General features: G+C 42.8%; 1 protein-coding gene across 1 annotated transcript in view; it reads left to right on the plus strand.

Moving 5' to 3' along the window:
* Positions 1-17,109, plus strand: part of COMMD1 (copper metabolism domain containing 1) — a 276,696-nt gene that overhangs the window by 148,708 nt on the left and 110,879 nt on the right. The gene's annotated exons all lie outside the window — the stretch shown is intronic.

Raw genomic sequence — 17,109 nt, forward strand, 5'->3', positions numbered from 1 at the left:
TGAGCGTCCGGTCTGTGGGAGACAGGCCAAGGCCCTAAAGTGTAAGGCCTGAGCTGGAGAGCTGCGTTTGCAAGCCAGGAGGGCTGAAAATCGTTTACTTTGGTAGCAGGACTGAAATACTTAATACCCCTGCGAGGGAATCTTCTGTGTTTGTTTTGAACTTTCTTTTAAATAAAAGTGGGCAAAACCAGCCCTAAAACAGATAAAAGCAAGTGGTGGTGTCCTTGAAGCACTACACTTGGGGGTGAACCCCTGACAGTTGGTGGAGAAGTGCTTTGGGGCACAATCTGAGATCCCTGCAATCAAGTTTATATGAACTATGTGTGTTAGTGCTTGAGCCTGCACAATCTGTATGAACCTGCAAGAGAAAAGCAACGTGCTTTAAAGAGACAGTGCTCTAATTTTTATTTTGCTGGACTGTGCAAAGTTGGTCTGGAGTGGCTGTGATTATTGAGAGGTCAAAGCTTCTAAAAGAAGCAAGGAGGGATCCTGTTGAGAGTCATGGCTGGTGGGCTCAAGAGGAACCATTACAGCCAAGTGGAGAGTGCTTGAAAAGTTCAGCTGGGAGAGTGCGGTCTCCCATGGCAACCAGAGATGAAGTGTCATCTGGATCGTGGGGCTGCTATGAGGAGGTTGCTTGCTGTTCCCACAAAGAGGGCTGGGATGCCTGAGAAAAGTCATCTGGTTGGTGGGCAGGGTTGCTACATCATCCCTTTAACCTAGGACACATATTAATTACACAGGTTGTGAGGCTGATTTAATGCAGATAATGCACCAAGTGAGTTTAATTACCATCTTAATCAGCCACAGAACCTGTGTAATTAATGTGTGTCCTGGATTAAAGGGATGATATGGCAACCCTAATGGTGGGGCTCCTATGAAGAGGTGGCTCACTATTCCCACAAAGAGGGCTAGGATACCTGAGAGTCTGTGATGCCTAGGAGGGCTGCTGTTGTCCCTAGCAATGCTGGTGCAAGGAGACCAGTTACTGAGGTGCAGAGGCCTAAAAGCACATGCAGTGTTAGAAGCCCTAAAAAGGCATGGACCTCCGTGCCATTTCTTCACTAGTGAGTGCCGTGACTGGCGGTTCCCATGTGCATGCGTGTGAGTGACGTCCTGTGACTCCGGCCAGTCACAGAGCTGGAGTCCACGGCCCCAAAAGGAAGAGGGGCGAACATGGATGCGGCCTCCAGCGGGGACAGCGCAGGCTTTGTTTGCAGGTAAGTGTCATATAATGTGCTAGTATGCAATGCATACTAGCACATTATGCTTTTACTTTGCAGGGAACAAAAACATGAAGTAAAACCCCTCAGGGTTTACTTCCTCTTTAAGTTGGTAAGGCTTGCTACCAATGTAGCTATGCACATACCATACCTGGCCAACTTCCCTATAAGCTGAAAATCTCTTAAAGGAGAAGTCCAGCCTGAGCTCGTTAGGCTGGGCTTCTGCTAAGAGTCACAGGAGCGCAATTCATTTTGTACTCCTGTGACACTTTTTCAGCAGAGAGCGGTCTGAAGTCCGCTCTCTGCTGATGTCACCAAGATCAGTCCAGGCACCGTGTCATCCCGATTCTGGGAGTCTGGATCTGCCAGGACCCTGGACTGATGGCCATCTCAGCGAGCCGCTGAGATGGCCACTCCCCATCCCTCCACAGCTCAGCACTCCAGTGAGCATGGAGGAGCAGAGTAGGAGAGCTGCTGATTGACAGGCAGCAACTCTCCGCTCGGGGAGGTGAGAGAATCCAGCCATCATGGTGTTCGGTGGCTCAGTTCTAAGTGCAGAGGCAGCGGGGGACAGATGCAGCATCGGTCCACCTAGGTAAGTATGATTATGGGATAAAAAAAAAAATCCCATACTTCTCTTTTAAGTAGATACAACTACTCCAGTGATCTCCTCTAGCTTCTGGGTCTCGTGCTGAGCAGCTGCCCTGTTGCATTGCAAATGCAGGAGGTTGTCCACTTGGCATGGGCGCCATTCAGAGAATGCTTTGCATCTTCTGAATGAATGCAAAGCATTCTCTGATTTTTACAAAGCGGAGCAGTGACATCATGCCCTCCACCTCGTGGAGACACGGTGAGAGAAATGACAGCATGCGGTGGGGAAGCAAGTATTCTACATACCCAGAAGTGCGCAATATGTGCAACAACTGGTGAGCACAAAATAGGTGGCTTTTTTAACAAATGGGTTTACTAGAAAGGTATGGAGTCTTTTTTTTATTACAGGTACATATTTCTTTACACGTGACCCTGTGCTGACAGGGTCACTTTAAAGAGACACTTTTATTATAATACATGCATCTCAGTGCTGCGCGCAGTTGTTGACTGCTGGAGATGCAGGCGTTTGGAAGCGTCGGTTGCTGAAGCTCATATCGCGACTTCTAGCTCTGCAAGACAACGAAGATTGGATTCCCCCTAGGCAGAACTGGTAGATACATATATAAATACATGTGTTTTAAAGAGACCCTGTTCTTAGGATACATGCATTCTAACAACAGTGTCTCTCTAATTTCCCCAATAAGGACACAGGCAGTAGTACAAAGAGAGAGGATCCAACCCGTACCAGCTCTATGTAAAGCATAAACATTTTGGTTGGAGTTGGGCTTTAAAGGAATGTGTATTTACATGAGGTGACACACTGAAAACATTTGTGAACATTTAGCCAACACAGATGTGAAATATCATGTATGGATTGTCTGGAAATGTTTGATTGCCATTTTGTAACTGTTATGGTAAAGATAAAGCAGTTTTCCCTAGAGGGAAATAGAGACTAGTGTTTCTTTGGGAATGTTTCAAAATTTGACCCTTGGGTATGACCGTCCAAGCATATTTATAAGTACGATGTGTTGCCTTTATATGAAACAACACTTTGTTACATTAAACCATGTGAAATGTTGAATTCAACTCAAGTGAAATGCTAAGTTTGCTATAAACGGCATATGTGTCCTGGATATAAATTATCCGTAAACTATCATTGCTGACCATCTGCAATTTTAATCTTTACATAAAGAAGCAAAACTGTTTTTTTTTCATAATTGTTTTTACTTCAAGGGGTCCGTCAGAGTTCCAAATGTTGAAGGATTATTGCTCACCAAAGCTACACATACACTTTTGGGTTTTTCTTTTTCATCCTGTGGGCTCAATGAATGAAATTGATTCTTCATACTAAATAGTGGGGTTGGAGATATCTGTGCTGCTGGCTATTGTATTCAGACAGCCATAGCCAGCTGCAGTAGTCTGAGTACCTTCAATTTCTAAATTGACTTTTGTCGAGCCAGCTGATGCTGACAGGTCCACCTCCGAAACTGACACTGAGTGGCCTAAAAATGTATTATTTATGTTAATCTACAAGTAATCTGCAGTTTATTATTTTTAAAATAGTATATAAACGCCACACTACATAACACAGAAGCAGTGGCTGCAGTGATGGAATGTGCCATGTGTATACATGATGTGCCTCTATGCATGAATCCATGTCTGTGGGGCAAGAGGTTTTGTACATAAATGTATTCTGTTCCATCACTGTACTGTCTAGTGGGGGGGGGGGGGGGGGGGGGGTGTACAGCAAGAGTGTCAAACTCCATTTTATCGTGGGCCGCAGTATAGTTGCCCTCACAGGACCAGTTGTATCTGGGGTGCGCTTTGTACAGAGTGCAGTGTTCAAGAGTGTGTTACCTACAGAGTGCAGAGTTAAGGAGTGTGCTGTGTACAGAGTGTAGAATTCCAAAGTGTGTTACATGAAGGGTGCAAAATTCAGGAGCGCGTTACGTATGGAGCAAAGAATTCAGGAGTGTGTTACGTGCAGAGTTCAGGGATGCTTTACATACAGAGTGCAGAGTTCAGGGATGCGTTACATACAGAGTGCAGAGTTCAGGGATGTGTTACGTACAAAGTTCAGGGATGCGTTACGTACAGAGTGCAGAGTCCAGGGATGCGTTACATACAGAGTGCTGAGTTCAGGGATGCGTTACGTACAGAGTGCAGAGTTCAGGGATGCGTTACGTACAGAGTGCAGAGTTCAGGGATGCGTTACGTACAGAGTGCAGAGTTCAGGGATGCGTTACGTGCAGGGTTCAGGGATGCGTTACGTGCAGGGTTCAGGGATGCGTTACGTGCAGAGTTCAGGGATGCGTTACATGCAGAGTTCAGGGATGCGTTACGTGCAGAGTTCAGGGATGCGTTACGTGCAGAGTTCAGGGATGCGTTACGTGCAGAGTTCAGGGATGCGTTACGTGCAGAGTTCAGGGATGCGTTACGTGCAGAGTGCAGAGTTCAAGGAGTGTGTTACGTACAGAGTGCAGAGTGCAGGGATGCATTACGTGCAGAGTGCAGGGATGCATTACGTACAGAGTGCAGAGTTCAGGGATGCGTTACGTACAGAGTGCAGAGTTCAAGGAGTGTGTTACGTACAGAGTGCAGAGTGCAGGGATGCATTACATACAGAGTGCAAAGTTCAAGGAGTGCGTTACGTACAGAGTGCAGAGTTCAGGGATGCGTTACGTGCAGAGTGCAGAGTTTAGGGGTGCGCTATGCACAGTGTGCAACCCTATCCCCCCCTCAAAGTTTCCTTGCATCCATCTCTCCTACGTGGCCCAGCTCTAATACCTCCCTGGGTAGGCGGCTCTACTATCTGTGTATTCTGCTATAGTACCTCCCTGTGTAGGCAGCTCTGCCTCACCTTCCAGGGAGATATTTGTCCCCGCTGTGAGTGCATGCAGAGATCTGTTAGATCCAGGAACCCCTGGGGCTTGTGTTTGACATATGTGGTGTATACGGTGTTAGAACACCTTTAAATTTTTTCTGTAGAGGTAAGGCAGCCCTTCTGTTACCCTTCACCTATACATCCCAGCAAGAGTTTTACCAAGAACTTTAACATTCCAGTACAGTATGGAACCACTTCAAAGGTGACCTACTTCAAAAACTGGTGTTTTATGTGAACAACTTATGTGGTTTACTGCACCTTTTGGAGTAGGTTTCCTTTAGGGTCAGTGTTGACACTTTTGTTTGCTTCAGAGCATCTTTTTCTGTACAAGTCTGTGGAAATGCAAAAACAGCTTGAAGCAAGTCAAATGCAAGTTGATGGCAGATCAACTACACCTGCAATGAATTCTAAATGATTTTGGAGGTAATTCAAGCTAATGTCAAAAGCACTCTGCATTTGCCAATCAAAGCCCATGGGCACAGGCCCATAAAGTGGTCATGTGCTGAAATGTTAAAGCTCTTGTTAAAACTATTTCTGAGATATGGTGGATATCTGGCAGAGTACTAATTTCCATCTAACCTGAAGATTGGATGGAAAGCCCAAATCAGGTGAGTTTAGGACTGGCGGGGGTGGGGGGTGCGCTGGGGGCAGTGACTGCGACATTATTAGTGTTCTTGAAATTTTATGGCCTTTTTTGCTTTGTATTTGCATTAGTAGTTTGGAGCAATTAGGGGTTAGGTTTCTGCAGCAGTGCTGAGATTTAATGCCATAAATGAAAAGGAATATTTCCTTATGATTTTATGGCGGTGACATTCACCAGTTTACTACAGTGCTTTGCATGAACTGTGAGCAGTGACATTGAAAGGCAGTGGGATAACTTCCTAAATCAGCATTTGGCATTTTTTTTCTCTATACTGTCCTACAGTGCTGTTCTTCATGTGTGCATAAAATCACTGGTGGACGTTTTTTAATTCTTTACTGTATCTTTTTAAGGAAAATTAATTTAGCAAATATATAAGGGGTTCCCAGAATTCCAGTGAATTTTGATACAGAATCTAAAAACCTCCAATCTCATTTGTCTGGTTATTTCTTGCAAATTGATATGCATAATTTCTCTGTGCAAAGTCAGGGTTGCAAATGCATTTTCATGCTCATTGCTGTACTCTTATAATCCCAGTTTACAGAAAAAAACTCATCATCATATCCCCAGATTTATATGTCTATACTTTCAGCAGCTGCTAATGCACAGGATGTTTTATGTGGCTTAATGGATGGTAATGGTCCCTTTCTTTTCTGGCACAAAATTATGAAAATTATCCTTCTTTATGTATGTAGGAGATATTCTATCTGCAAAAAGGTTTTGTATTTCTGTTCATCCAGTTCTGAGATTTACATCCCTCTCACAAAGCACAGCCAAGTATATGACATCACTTACACGTAGTCATTCTAAACGCTGCTCGGCCATTCAAAGGAAACTTTCCATTCTATAAATGATTATAAAGCTTCTGCTGATTGGCTGAGATGGAAAGACGGGCTAATGAAATCATGAACTGTGCCTCAGCCAATCAGAAGAAGCTTTGTACTCATTCATAGATTATAAGGATGAGCTCAGGCGTGTTCACAACCTGCACGTACAGAGCCCACCAGGAAGTGGGCACTGCACAGCGCTAATCACAGGCAGTGAGACATTTCTCGATTTCTGCAGCCCCGGATCGGGAAAATGTCTCGCTGCCTGCAATTAGCGCTGTGCTAATAGAATACAATTCTTCCTCTGAATGCCTTAGCAGCATTCAGCCTGTCTCAATTTTGATCGAGGAGTGGGATGGAAGGTCTTATCCCACAGCCAGAACACAGTATGCTGTATGTATCTAAAAGTTACATAAAGTTTATACAACTCTTCCAGCTGATGCAACTGTTATGCTCCGTACACACGATCGGATTTTCCGACGGAAAATGTGTGATAGGACCTTGTTGTCGGAAATTCCGACCGTGTGTAGGCTCCATCACACATTTTCCATCGGATTTTCTGACACACAAAGTTTGAGAGCAGGATATAAAACTTTCCGACAACAAAATCCGTTGTCGGAAATTCCGATCGTGTGTACACAAATCCGACGGACAAAGTGCCACGCATGCTCAGAATAAATAAAGAGATGAAAGCTATTGGCCACTGCCCCGTTTATAGTCCCGACGTACATGTTTTACGTCACCGCGTTTAGAACGATCGGATTTTCCGACAACTTTGTGTGACCGTGTGTATGCAAGAAAAGTTTGAGCCAACATCCGTTGGAAAAAATCCTAGGATTTTGTTGTCGGAATGTCCGAACAAAGTCCCACCGTGTGTACGGGGCATTAGTGAAGTAAATAGTTTGTTTGAACCAGATTGGTCTTTTAAACAAACTCTTTCTCCTGCCTTAGCTCTCTGAGCCTCTTTATGCATCTGAGAACAGAGGGTATGTGATCACTAAACAAGGATGAAAAAAAATATTTTATGCTGTTTTTAGTACATATATAGACAAATATTTTGCCTTTTTTTTTTTAAACTGAATGGGTTGTTTTAGAATGTGAGGGTTCAGATATACTTTAATGGAACCTGAAGATCAGCTTTAAATGTCCTTTGTTTATCCCCAAAAAATACCTCAATTCATTATTTCTAGATGCAGTGAGAAAGCGTTAAAATCACTGTTAGATTTGTATCACTATCTTTGTCCTCATTTGGAAAGAATTCCCATCACTTCCTATTGGGGAACTAGCTCCAATAGGAACAACTACTAAAAAAAAAAATCAGTAGAGTAGGAAATGGGTTACAAACTCTTTCAAGTCTTTCCCTAATATCTTGTATAGCTGGTAAGAAAATCACTCCACTTGGATCATAGACAGTAATAAGAACATGGTAAAGGTTCTGATTCTTTCTCACTTTATCCAAAACCAAAAAATATATATATCTTGGCTGGATTTTAGCTTTGATGTATGTGATGTGTTGTGCTGTTTAGAGCCATCGCTTCCAAAATGCGAAATGAATGCAAACACTATGTTTGAACCACATTGTCACATACAGTGTAGGTCATTGCTCTGATCAATACCCACCTCTATTCCACGTCCCAAGCTTACACACAGAGCAACCTCTCTGTAACTTATTAACTTAAGGAAGGGTCAAAATACTGAAAGACACGCATGTCAGAAAAACTACCAAGGCTGTTCTTATGTGCAATTCTGAAAATTGTACTATAGTCCTGTGCATATCCGCACCTTGTATTCTCTAGCTCCTGTCTACTGCCCAGTAGGCCTGGGAATAAATAAGATGGTCAGTGTTATCTTCTACATTTAAGCAAACTTTACAATGCAACTGCACTATGAATTGCTCCACAACTCCATGAACACTGTGAGTTGCTCCACAACGTTACCCCAAATTTTATCAGTCTGGTCTATCAATTCATAATGGACTGCAATATGAGGAAACATATCTCTAACCTCAGGAGTTACTGGGTTACCTTTGCTGAGCTTTACATTTTCACAGGGTTTTCTGAGAGTGGGATCGTGTCACTGAGCAGTTCCAAACCTATCCAAAGAGACCTCTATCTCCAGCATAATGGGTTCCATGGGGTCTCTGGGGTCACCACCTATTCAGAAGCAAAAACTTCTAGGGGAAGAAATACACTTTTGTCAGTGGTCATCAGTACAACACTATCATCAGAGTTATGTATAGTTGACTCAAGTGTCCATCCATGGAGACTATTGTATTTTCAGGTACAGGGTCCTTTTCCTTCTCACTGCACAGTTCACGGAACAGCAGACAGTCTCTCCCCAGGACTGCACTGTGTAACGGTAACGGGGACACAGCCACTTCATGGCAAAAAGTTCTGTTGAGACAAGTTGAGTATTGACCAAAGTAACCATGTTTCCAGAGTCTAGTAGGACAAGCGCAGTTTTTTATCGGATTAGCCACACTCCATACGCTTTTGAATCAGAGGTCATTTGGTGGCAATATGGCCCCACTCACTACACTGTCAATACTGAAAATACCCATGGGTTTTCACTGGGCTTTCCAAGTTGGACTTCCGAACAAGAGACCCCTTCAACCACTCTTGCCATGTGTCTATCCTCTGTGTCTTTACAGGTTAAGCTATTTTTGAACTGGTTGCTAAGAGAGAGAGCTTCTTGATTGTTAGGTGTCTCAAAGTTGTAGATTTGATCAAGAGTTCCCCTACAGCAAAAAAGACTTCACCAGTTGATCAGTCAATTTTGGAATGGTTTGGCTTACCCACCTTTACAGCTCTGGAAGAAGAGCCCTCAAGAACTGATCCATGGTAACCCTCTCCATGATTTGTTGCCCTGTAAGAGCCCTTAGGCTGCAATCTCCATCATACATTTGGGAGTGGAGAGCCCACTCCACCTGGTTGTTCCAGTGTACCCACTGCGCCCTCAACAAGATTGTCACCCCCTAGACATCACAGGATCTCTGTGTTTAATTTGTCATAATCCTGGGCATGTCTGTCTGAGGTCAGATTGAAGTATATCTTTTGGGAGATAACCAAGGCACGACCAGCACTGCCTACCATTTTTAGGCCTGCACTTTTGCTGCCCTCTCAAAAGTACATAAGAGTGTCCTCCACATCATTTTGGGCTGCAATCCCTTTGAGATGCTGTACTGTGTCTGCACAGGTTTCACAAGGGGAAATGGCATAAACAGCTGATGTATGCCCTGAAAGCTGCTGCATCAGTTCTGCTAAGGCCTGTTTGTCTCTCTCTGATGCCTGGGCCAAAGCAGTCACCTGAGTCTCAGTGGTTGCCACCTGGGCATTCAGCAGTCTATTTCTTTCATGCAGAGTTGCACTAGTCTGTGGCTGGGCAGTGTGAGCTTGCAGCAATGCTTTTTATCAAGTCCTCCATGCCACAGATTCAGAATATACACAGCAGTGCACTATGCCTTTAAAGGAGTATAGCTCGCAGTATTTGCACCTTCAATCAACACAGTTGGCTGTCAGCAGGGTCACAGTGGCTACTGCATTTTTCCCCCAGAATATAGACCGCAGTTTTACCGTTTCAGTAAACTGTTCAGTGTTCCTTTAAATTACTGCTGAGACTCGCTTTCCATGGTTCCTAGCTCAATGCCACCTCAGCACAATGTACACACAGTTCACAACAAGAAATGGTGTATTTTTCAGAATGATCACAAACGGTTATTCAGTCCCTTGTAAATACTATTTACATTAGCTGAGGAAATGCCAGCAATTAGGCTATGTGTATCCCATCTAGAAAACATGAATTTACCATTTGGGGCCTTCATTTGTCTCCAAATGTTATATGAAAGATCTGATGCCATTTTTCCATAAAACCCTCATTCTGACTAATTTAACCATGAGATTCAATTTACAGGACATGTAATGTTTATTACTGGCATTAATGTTTAACATATTTCAGCTTGTAGAGAAGTTATAAATCCTTTAGTCTTAGTGCAAATACACGGTTTCTTGTTAAAGCATAAGAAAAACACCACTTGGTGATTTGTACCTACAGGTAAGCTTATAATAAAGTTTACCTGTAAGTACAAAGAATACAGTGCCTTGAAAAAGTATTCATACCTCCTTGAAATTTTCCACATTTTGTCATGTTACAACCAAAAAAGTAAAGGTATTTTATTGGGATTTTACGTGATAGACCAACACAATGTGGCACATAATTATGAAGTGGAAGGAAAATGATAAATGGTTTTCATTTTTTTTTACAATTAAATATGTGAAAAGTGTGGCATGCATTTGTATTCAGTCCCCCTGAGTCAATACTTTGTAGAACCACCTTTTGCTGCAATTACAGCTGCAAGTCTTTTTGGGGATGTCTCTACCAGCTTTGCACATCTAGAGAGTGACATTTTTGCCCATTCTTCATGGCAAAATAGCTCAAGCTCAGTCATTTTGAATGGAGAGCGTTTGTGAACAGCAATTTTCAAATCTTGCTACAGATTCTCAATTGGATTTACAGTAGGTCTGGACTTTGACTGGACCATTCTAACATATGAATATTCTTTCATCTAAACCATTCCATTGTAGTCTGGCTGTATGTTTAGGGTCATTATCCTGCTGGAAGGTGAAACTCCGCCCCAGTCTCGAGTCTTTTACAGACTCTAACAGGTTATTTTTTTTAAGATTGCCCTGTATTTGGCTCCATCCATCTTCCCATCAACACTGACCAGCTTCCTTGTCCCTGCTGAAGAAAAGCATCCCCACAACATGATGCTGCCACCAACATGTTTCACGGTGGGGATGGTGTGTTCTGGGTGATGTGCAGCGTTCATTTTCCGCCACGCATAGCTTTTTGGCTAAATGTTGGTCTCATCTGACCAGAGCACCTTCTTCCTGCTGTTTGCTGTGTCCCCTACATGGCTTCTCGCAAACTGCAAATGGGACTTCTTATGGCTTTCTTTCAACAATGGATTTCTTCTTGCCACTCTTCCATAAAGGCCAGATTTGTGGAGTGCACGACTAATAGCTGAGCTGTGGATTTCTGCAGCTCCTCCAGAGCAACCATGGGCCTCTTGGCTGCTTCTCTGATTAAATCTCTCCTTGCCCAGCCTCCCAGTTTAGATGGATGGCCATGTCATTGTAGATTTGCAGTTGTGCCATACGCTTTCCATTTTCGGATGATGAATTGAACAGTGTTGAACATGTTCAAAGCTTGGGATATTTTTTTATAACCTAACCCTACTTTAAACTTCTACACAACTTTATCCCTGACCTGTCTGGTGTGTTCCTTGGCCTTCAATATACTGTTTGTTCACTAAGGTTCACACAGGTGGACTCTATTTACTAATCAGGGGACTCCTGAAGGCAATTGGTTCCACTAGATTTTAGTTAGGGGTATTCGAGTAAAGGGGGCTGAACAAAAGGTGTCTTTCTTTAGAAAGCCTCTAAGTAGAAAAGCCCATCTCCTGCCAGCATGCTGCAGAAAAGCACCCTTGCTCACATCTGACACTCCCCTGCTGAGTTAAGCCTATAGCTCTGCAGTCAGAAAGCTCATGCTCCCTGCCTATTGGAGAGCTCTAATTCTGACTCAGGAATGGTCCTCCTCTGCAGCATGCTTGCAAGGGACAGGGTTTTCTACACTAGGCTGCAGATGCTTTCTAAAGAAAGTGACCTGTAAACTTTGCACATCTTTTGTTTAAATGAATCTGAAAGTTTTATTGGATTTAGTTACCTACCACTGTGTACTTTGTGGTATTGGGAAGTATGTGACACTCTTTCTGCTACCCCACAGTTTAGCACTTGGAGCTTAAGCTGTCAATGGCAACAGAGAGGGAGTGTGCACAGCCCTCGTAAGACTCCTGGACAGCATGGAGTGAGGACGTCTGTGCCTTGAGCTCCTGCATCCCCTGGGCTTTCTATCTGCATAACTGCACCCCACAGCCTCTGATAACCTGCACAAGCATGCCTCCTAAGCACCGACTGTCCTCTCAACCACCTGGCGGTGGCGGGTCCCGAGCAGGAGAGCTGCATCCATTTTTCAATCCTCACGCTGACGGCCTCAGTGCTGCAGCCAAGATAGTGCTCGGGCATGCAGCGGTGATGGCCCAGCAATCTTCTCCATAGCACATTGACAGCTCACCTGCACATCCAGCTGCCTCCCAGGTCCTGTGTCCAAGCCCCTCACCCTCTACCCGATCTGTGGGCAGACTGTCCTTCTCCTCTGATGTGGATGATGCTGACAGGAACTGGGATCTGGTAGAATACCGCAAGTCAGACTTCATATGACTCCTCACTCTTAAAATAAGTCTATATTCTACAACTGAAGACTTAGTTTAGAGTTGTAGGGATCGTTCACATTGGGTGCATGAAGCTATGTTAATCAACATTGATTTACACAGGCTGTCCACAAGGCCACATAGAAAACAACTGTCTGCAATTTTACTCATTGCAATGCAGGGTAAAATGAAAAGGTGGTGGTGTCTATCTATATGTGAGAAGTGATCTCAAAGTGAGTGTGAAAGAGGATGAAAGAGTGTGATGGTGCTGAAGCATTATGGATGGAATTGTATATGGGTGTGCGTACTTCAAATTTAATGATTGGGGTGTGTTATAGACCACCCAGTATTAATGAGGAGGTGGAGAATCAGCTGCTTGCACAGATAGAAAGGGTTGCAAGGGCTGGCATGATGATGATAATAATGGGGGATTTTAACTACTCTGAAATTGACTGGCGTAATGGCACTGCAGGAACAGTGAAAGGGTGGAAATGTATAAACCTATTACAAGACAATTTTATGATATAGTTCATAGAGCCCCAACTAGAAATTATTCTTATCTGGATCTGTTAATTTTAAACAATTAGAGTGTCATGGTCAGGGTTCAGGCTCAGAGACCAGTAGCTATAGCACTAGAGGGACTCCCACCGACCAGTAGGCTTGGTATACAAGCAGGTCACTCTGGCAAAAAACGCAGGCTCACCTGAGGTGCGGCGTCTAAGTACTAACTGGGGTTCACCAGAGCTTCTGATGGTGGAGATGGGTATAGCTGTATGTTAGTACCGGGTCGCAGTCCTCAGGATCCCCCCACCAGGAGGTGAGAAAACTGGGGTCCAGCGGATATAGCAGGTAAGGATCAAACAGTGGCATAGTCCGTAAACAAGCCAAAGGTCAGTAACAAGTAGTTGCATGTTGGGATCATACAGAAGTGTAGTCGAGGAACAAGCCAAGGGTCAGTAACGAGTGGTTGTGAAGATACGGACGGCAGCAGGAAAGACAAAAGCGAGATACTGACTGGAGAGAAAGCACAATAATCTGGCAAACAGGAAGTGCAGAGGCAAGGCTTAAATCGGGAAGTTCATGGGATGAGCAGAGAGTTCAATGTTCAGCAGAAGTCGAGGCACAAGGCAGGGGTTTCCAATGGATCAGACAGGGTGCTGTCCAGCATCTCGGGTAGCTCAGCGAGAAGAGTCATTGCCAGACACAGCAGAGGTCCCAGGTTCAAGTCCAGGCCCTGACACGGATATTATTATTAATGTTAATATAAAGGAGCATCTGGGTAGCAATGACCATATCATGATTCCATTTAATGTAAGCTGTAAACAACACATAAAACATTTATTGTAGGAGAGCAAATTTTCCATGGCTGAGGGCTACTCTACAAGACTAATGCCCCGTACACACGGTTGGACGTTGATCGGACATTCCGACAACAAAATCCTAGGATTTTTTCTGACGGATGTTGGCTCAAACTTGTCTTGCATACACACGGTCACACAAAGTTGTCGGAAAATCCGATCATTCTGAACGCGGTGACGTAAAACACGTACGTCAGGACTATAAACTGGGCAGTAGCCAATAGCTTTCATCTCTTTATTTATTCTGAGCATGCGTGGCATTTTGTGCGTCGGATTTGTGTACACACGATCGGAAATTCCGACAACGGATTTTATTGTCGGAAAATTTTATAGCAAGCTCCCAAACTTTGTGTTTCCGATGGAAAATGTGTGATGGAGCCCACACATGGTCGGAATTTCCGACAACAAGGTCCTATCACACATTTTCCATCGGAAAATCCGACCGCGTGTACGGGGCATTAGACTGAGAGGGAATATTGTCATTAAAGAACACAGAACAGAAATGGGAATGCTTAAAATGGACTATATGCAAACACACTGCAAAATATATTGCCATGGGCAACACGTTGAAAAGGCTAAAAATAAAACCTATGTGGCTCATGTAAGAAGTTAAAATAGCTATAAATAATAAGAAAAGAGCTTTTAAAAATGTAAGCGTGAAGGAACACTATAATCTTTTAAAAGTTACAAAGAATATAACAGAAATTGTAAAAAGAAATTCAAGGCTGCAAATTTTTTAAAAAAATGATGTGCTATAAAAAATTGCAACTACCATCATTTGATTCTAAGGGTCCTTTCAGAAAATATATACTCTTTTGTCGTCGTTAGTGTATTTAGAAACAATGGAAATGAAACAAAACGACTAATGGAAACAATACAGCTCTTGCAGCGAAAGGTTTAAATTAAAAAAATGTGGGAAATTGAAACTAAGCATGCCATAAAAGAAACAAATAGGCAGAGGTTTACTTTGCTAAAATGGTAAGTCAATCCATGGATCCATAGATTTTTATGCAGCTGAAGATATCAAATCTGGAATTTTCTTGTAAAAGTGCACAATGTCCCTTTTTTAAGTCTTTTTTTATAAAGTAGAAAAGTTCATACTAAAATGTATAAATCTTTGCTCCTGGCTCCCAATACTTATAACTGGTGCCGGTTAGAAACATAATTGCTAAGTTGGACTAAGGTTTAGTCATTAAAATGTGACTGGGACGTGCAGAGAATTTAATTTTAGACAAAGCTGTTGGGGCCTAGCTATGGTGTACATGGACATTATGATTATCCTGAATTTTAACAGGGTCTGGCAATAACTGGCCTGTTAATAGGGTACCTCTTATTTCTTTAGATCTCCTTGCCAAAAGCTTTTTGGCACACTTGTAGTCTCTGTGGCCTGTTCTCTTTAGAGGAGAGCTGATTTTTCTAGCAAGTTCAGGCACATTACCGGTGAATAAAAAATAATTTATGTAAAGGAGAAACAATGTAAATAGGAGTTTAAAATACATTACAGTGGAACCTTGGTTTATGAGTAACGCGATTAACGAGCGTTTTGAAAGACGAGCAACTTTTTTTTTTTTTTTTTTAAATTCTGACTCGGTTTGAGAGTGTTGTCTCGCAAAACGAGCAGAATTCAAGCTAATGGGCGGTGCAGTACCGCATTTGGCCCGAGGTGCGGGGGCGCCGGGGACACTCGGAACGGTTCGGAGCTTTTCGAAAAATACTGGGAATGACTCGGAAATACTCCGTTCCTGAGTGTTTCCGAGCTGTCCCCGAGTATTTCCGAGGCTCTCCGACACCCCCCCCACCTCTGGCCACATGCGGTATTGCATTTTATAGAAGTCAATGCAGAACTAATTATCTTCATTTCCATTGACTTCTATGGGGAAACTTGCTTTGATATGCGAGTGATTAGGATTACAAGCATTCTCCTGGAACGGATTATGCTCGTAATCCAAGGTTCCACTGTGTATTTCTATGCTTCTACCTGAAGTGTTTTACCTGTTGCTTCACTCTTCATTCAGAAGTGTTAAATAATTTGTCTCATCACTGTAACTGCCACTTTTTCAGACAGCTTGATCTGTTAAAGTAAGTTGAAAAATAACAGACTTACTGGCTGGATCACCAATTGAAAATAAAGGAATAATGATCCTAAAAGCATATTACATTTTTGTTTAGGGTAGCATACCGCTTTGAGCTTGTGGTGGTGGTGGGGGGCGTGGGGGGGTGTGTGTGTGTGTGTGTGTGGGGGGGGGGTAGTAGAACATAGGTAATAGAATCCAAGCATTATCCTTTGAATAAAGTTTTAATTCACAGAAGAGGAAACCAAACAGAAGTTCATTCTGAAAACACAGTCTTTAGTTATTTATAACCTGCTTCAGAGAGGCTTTTGTGAACCTGTCAAATGCATTTTTTCAGACCTCTCAGTAATCCTTTTTACAGACTGCCTGCTTCTCCGAAGCCCATTCAAAGGACCAGCACATGACTGCTGCTGATAAAGAGACTCATCAGTCTCTGAGCAAGAACCCGCTGAAGACCAGATGATTGAAAAATGGAACTGTAAACCGAAGTCATATGCTTGTCACTTGATATGGAGTGCACAGCTAGTAATGGACAATAAAGCTTCATTAGAAGATAAATGCAGGCTTGTTTCTAAATGGTCTTCTTAGATCCGCATTTATAATGATCCTGGTAGAAAATAATGGCAGATGTAGTTCAGAAATGATCTCAGATCTTGTGTTGCATGTATCTATAGAACAATTTTAAAGGCGGCCTATGATGTATTTTCAGGAGGTTCAGACTGGTTTTTGTACATTTATTTGGAAGTATTTGTTTGTTTTGTTGATCTTTCAGCTTTATAGGTCAATTTAAAAAAAAAAAAAAATTTAAAATATAGGAAAAAGTTGTTCCTCACAGCCACGATTCAGTTTGCCTTTCATTGTATAAAAAGAATAAAAATAAAATAATAAAATAAAAAGAACTCATTTAATCGTTGCTTAGGCTAATCCCTTATTGTTCTAATCCCCCCCCCCCCCCCCCAGTTTTATAAAGCTAATGTGAAAAGAACTCAATAAATGTGCATCCTCGGTATCTGCGGCCAACCTTTCCACCACATCATTTTTAGCAGCAAGGACAAATCGTCACGCATAGGAACACAATTTCTGATTTCTCCATTTATGTTGTCCAAGCAGAAGACCTTCTATTTTGTTGCTTCTCAAACGATAGGAGAGTACCTATAGACCAGCGTTTGGGAGCCCCTGCTAAAAAATGTTTGAATCTAGAAGCACACAATGCATAGTGTGATCAGAAAGTTGTAAGTATAATACA

This window comes from Aquarana catesbeiana, linkage group LG04 (assembly GCF_042186555.1).
Source record: "Aquarana catesbeiana isolate 2022-GZ linkage group LG04, ASM4218655v1, whole genome shotgun sequence".
NCBI lineage: Eukaryota > Metazoa > Chordata > Amphibia > Anura > Ranidae > Aquarana > Aquarana catesbeiana.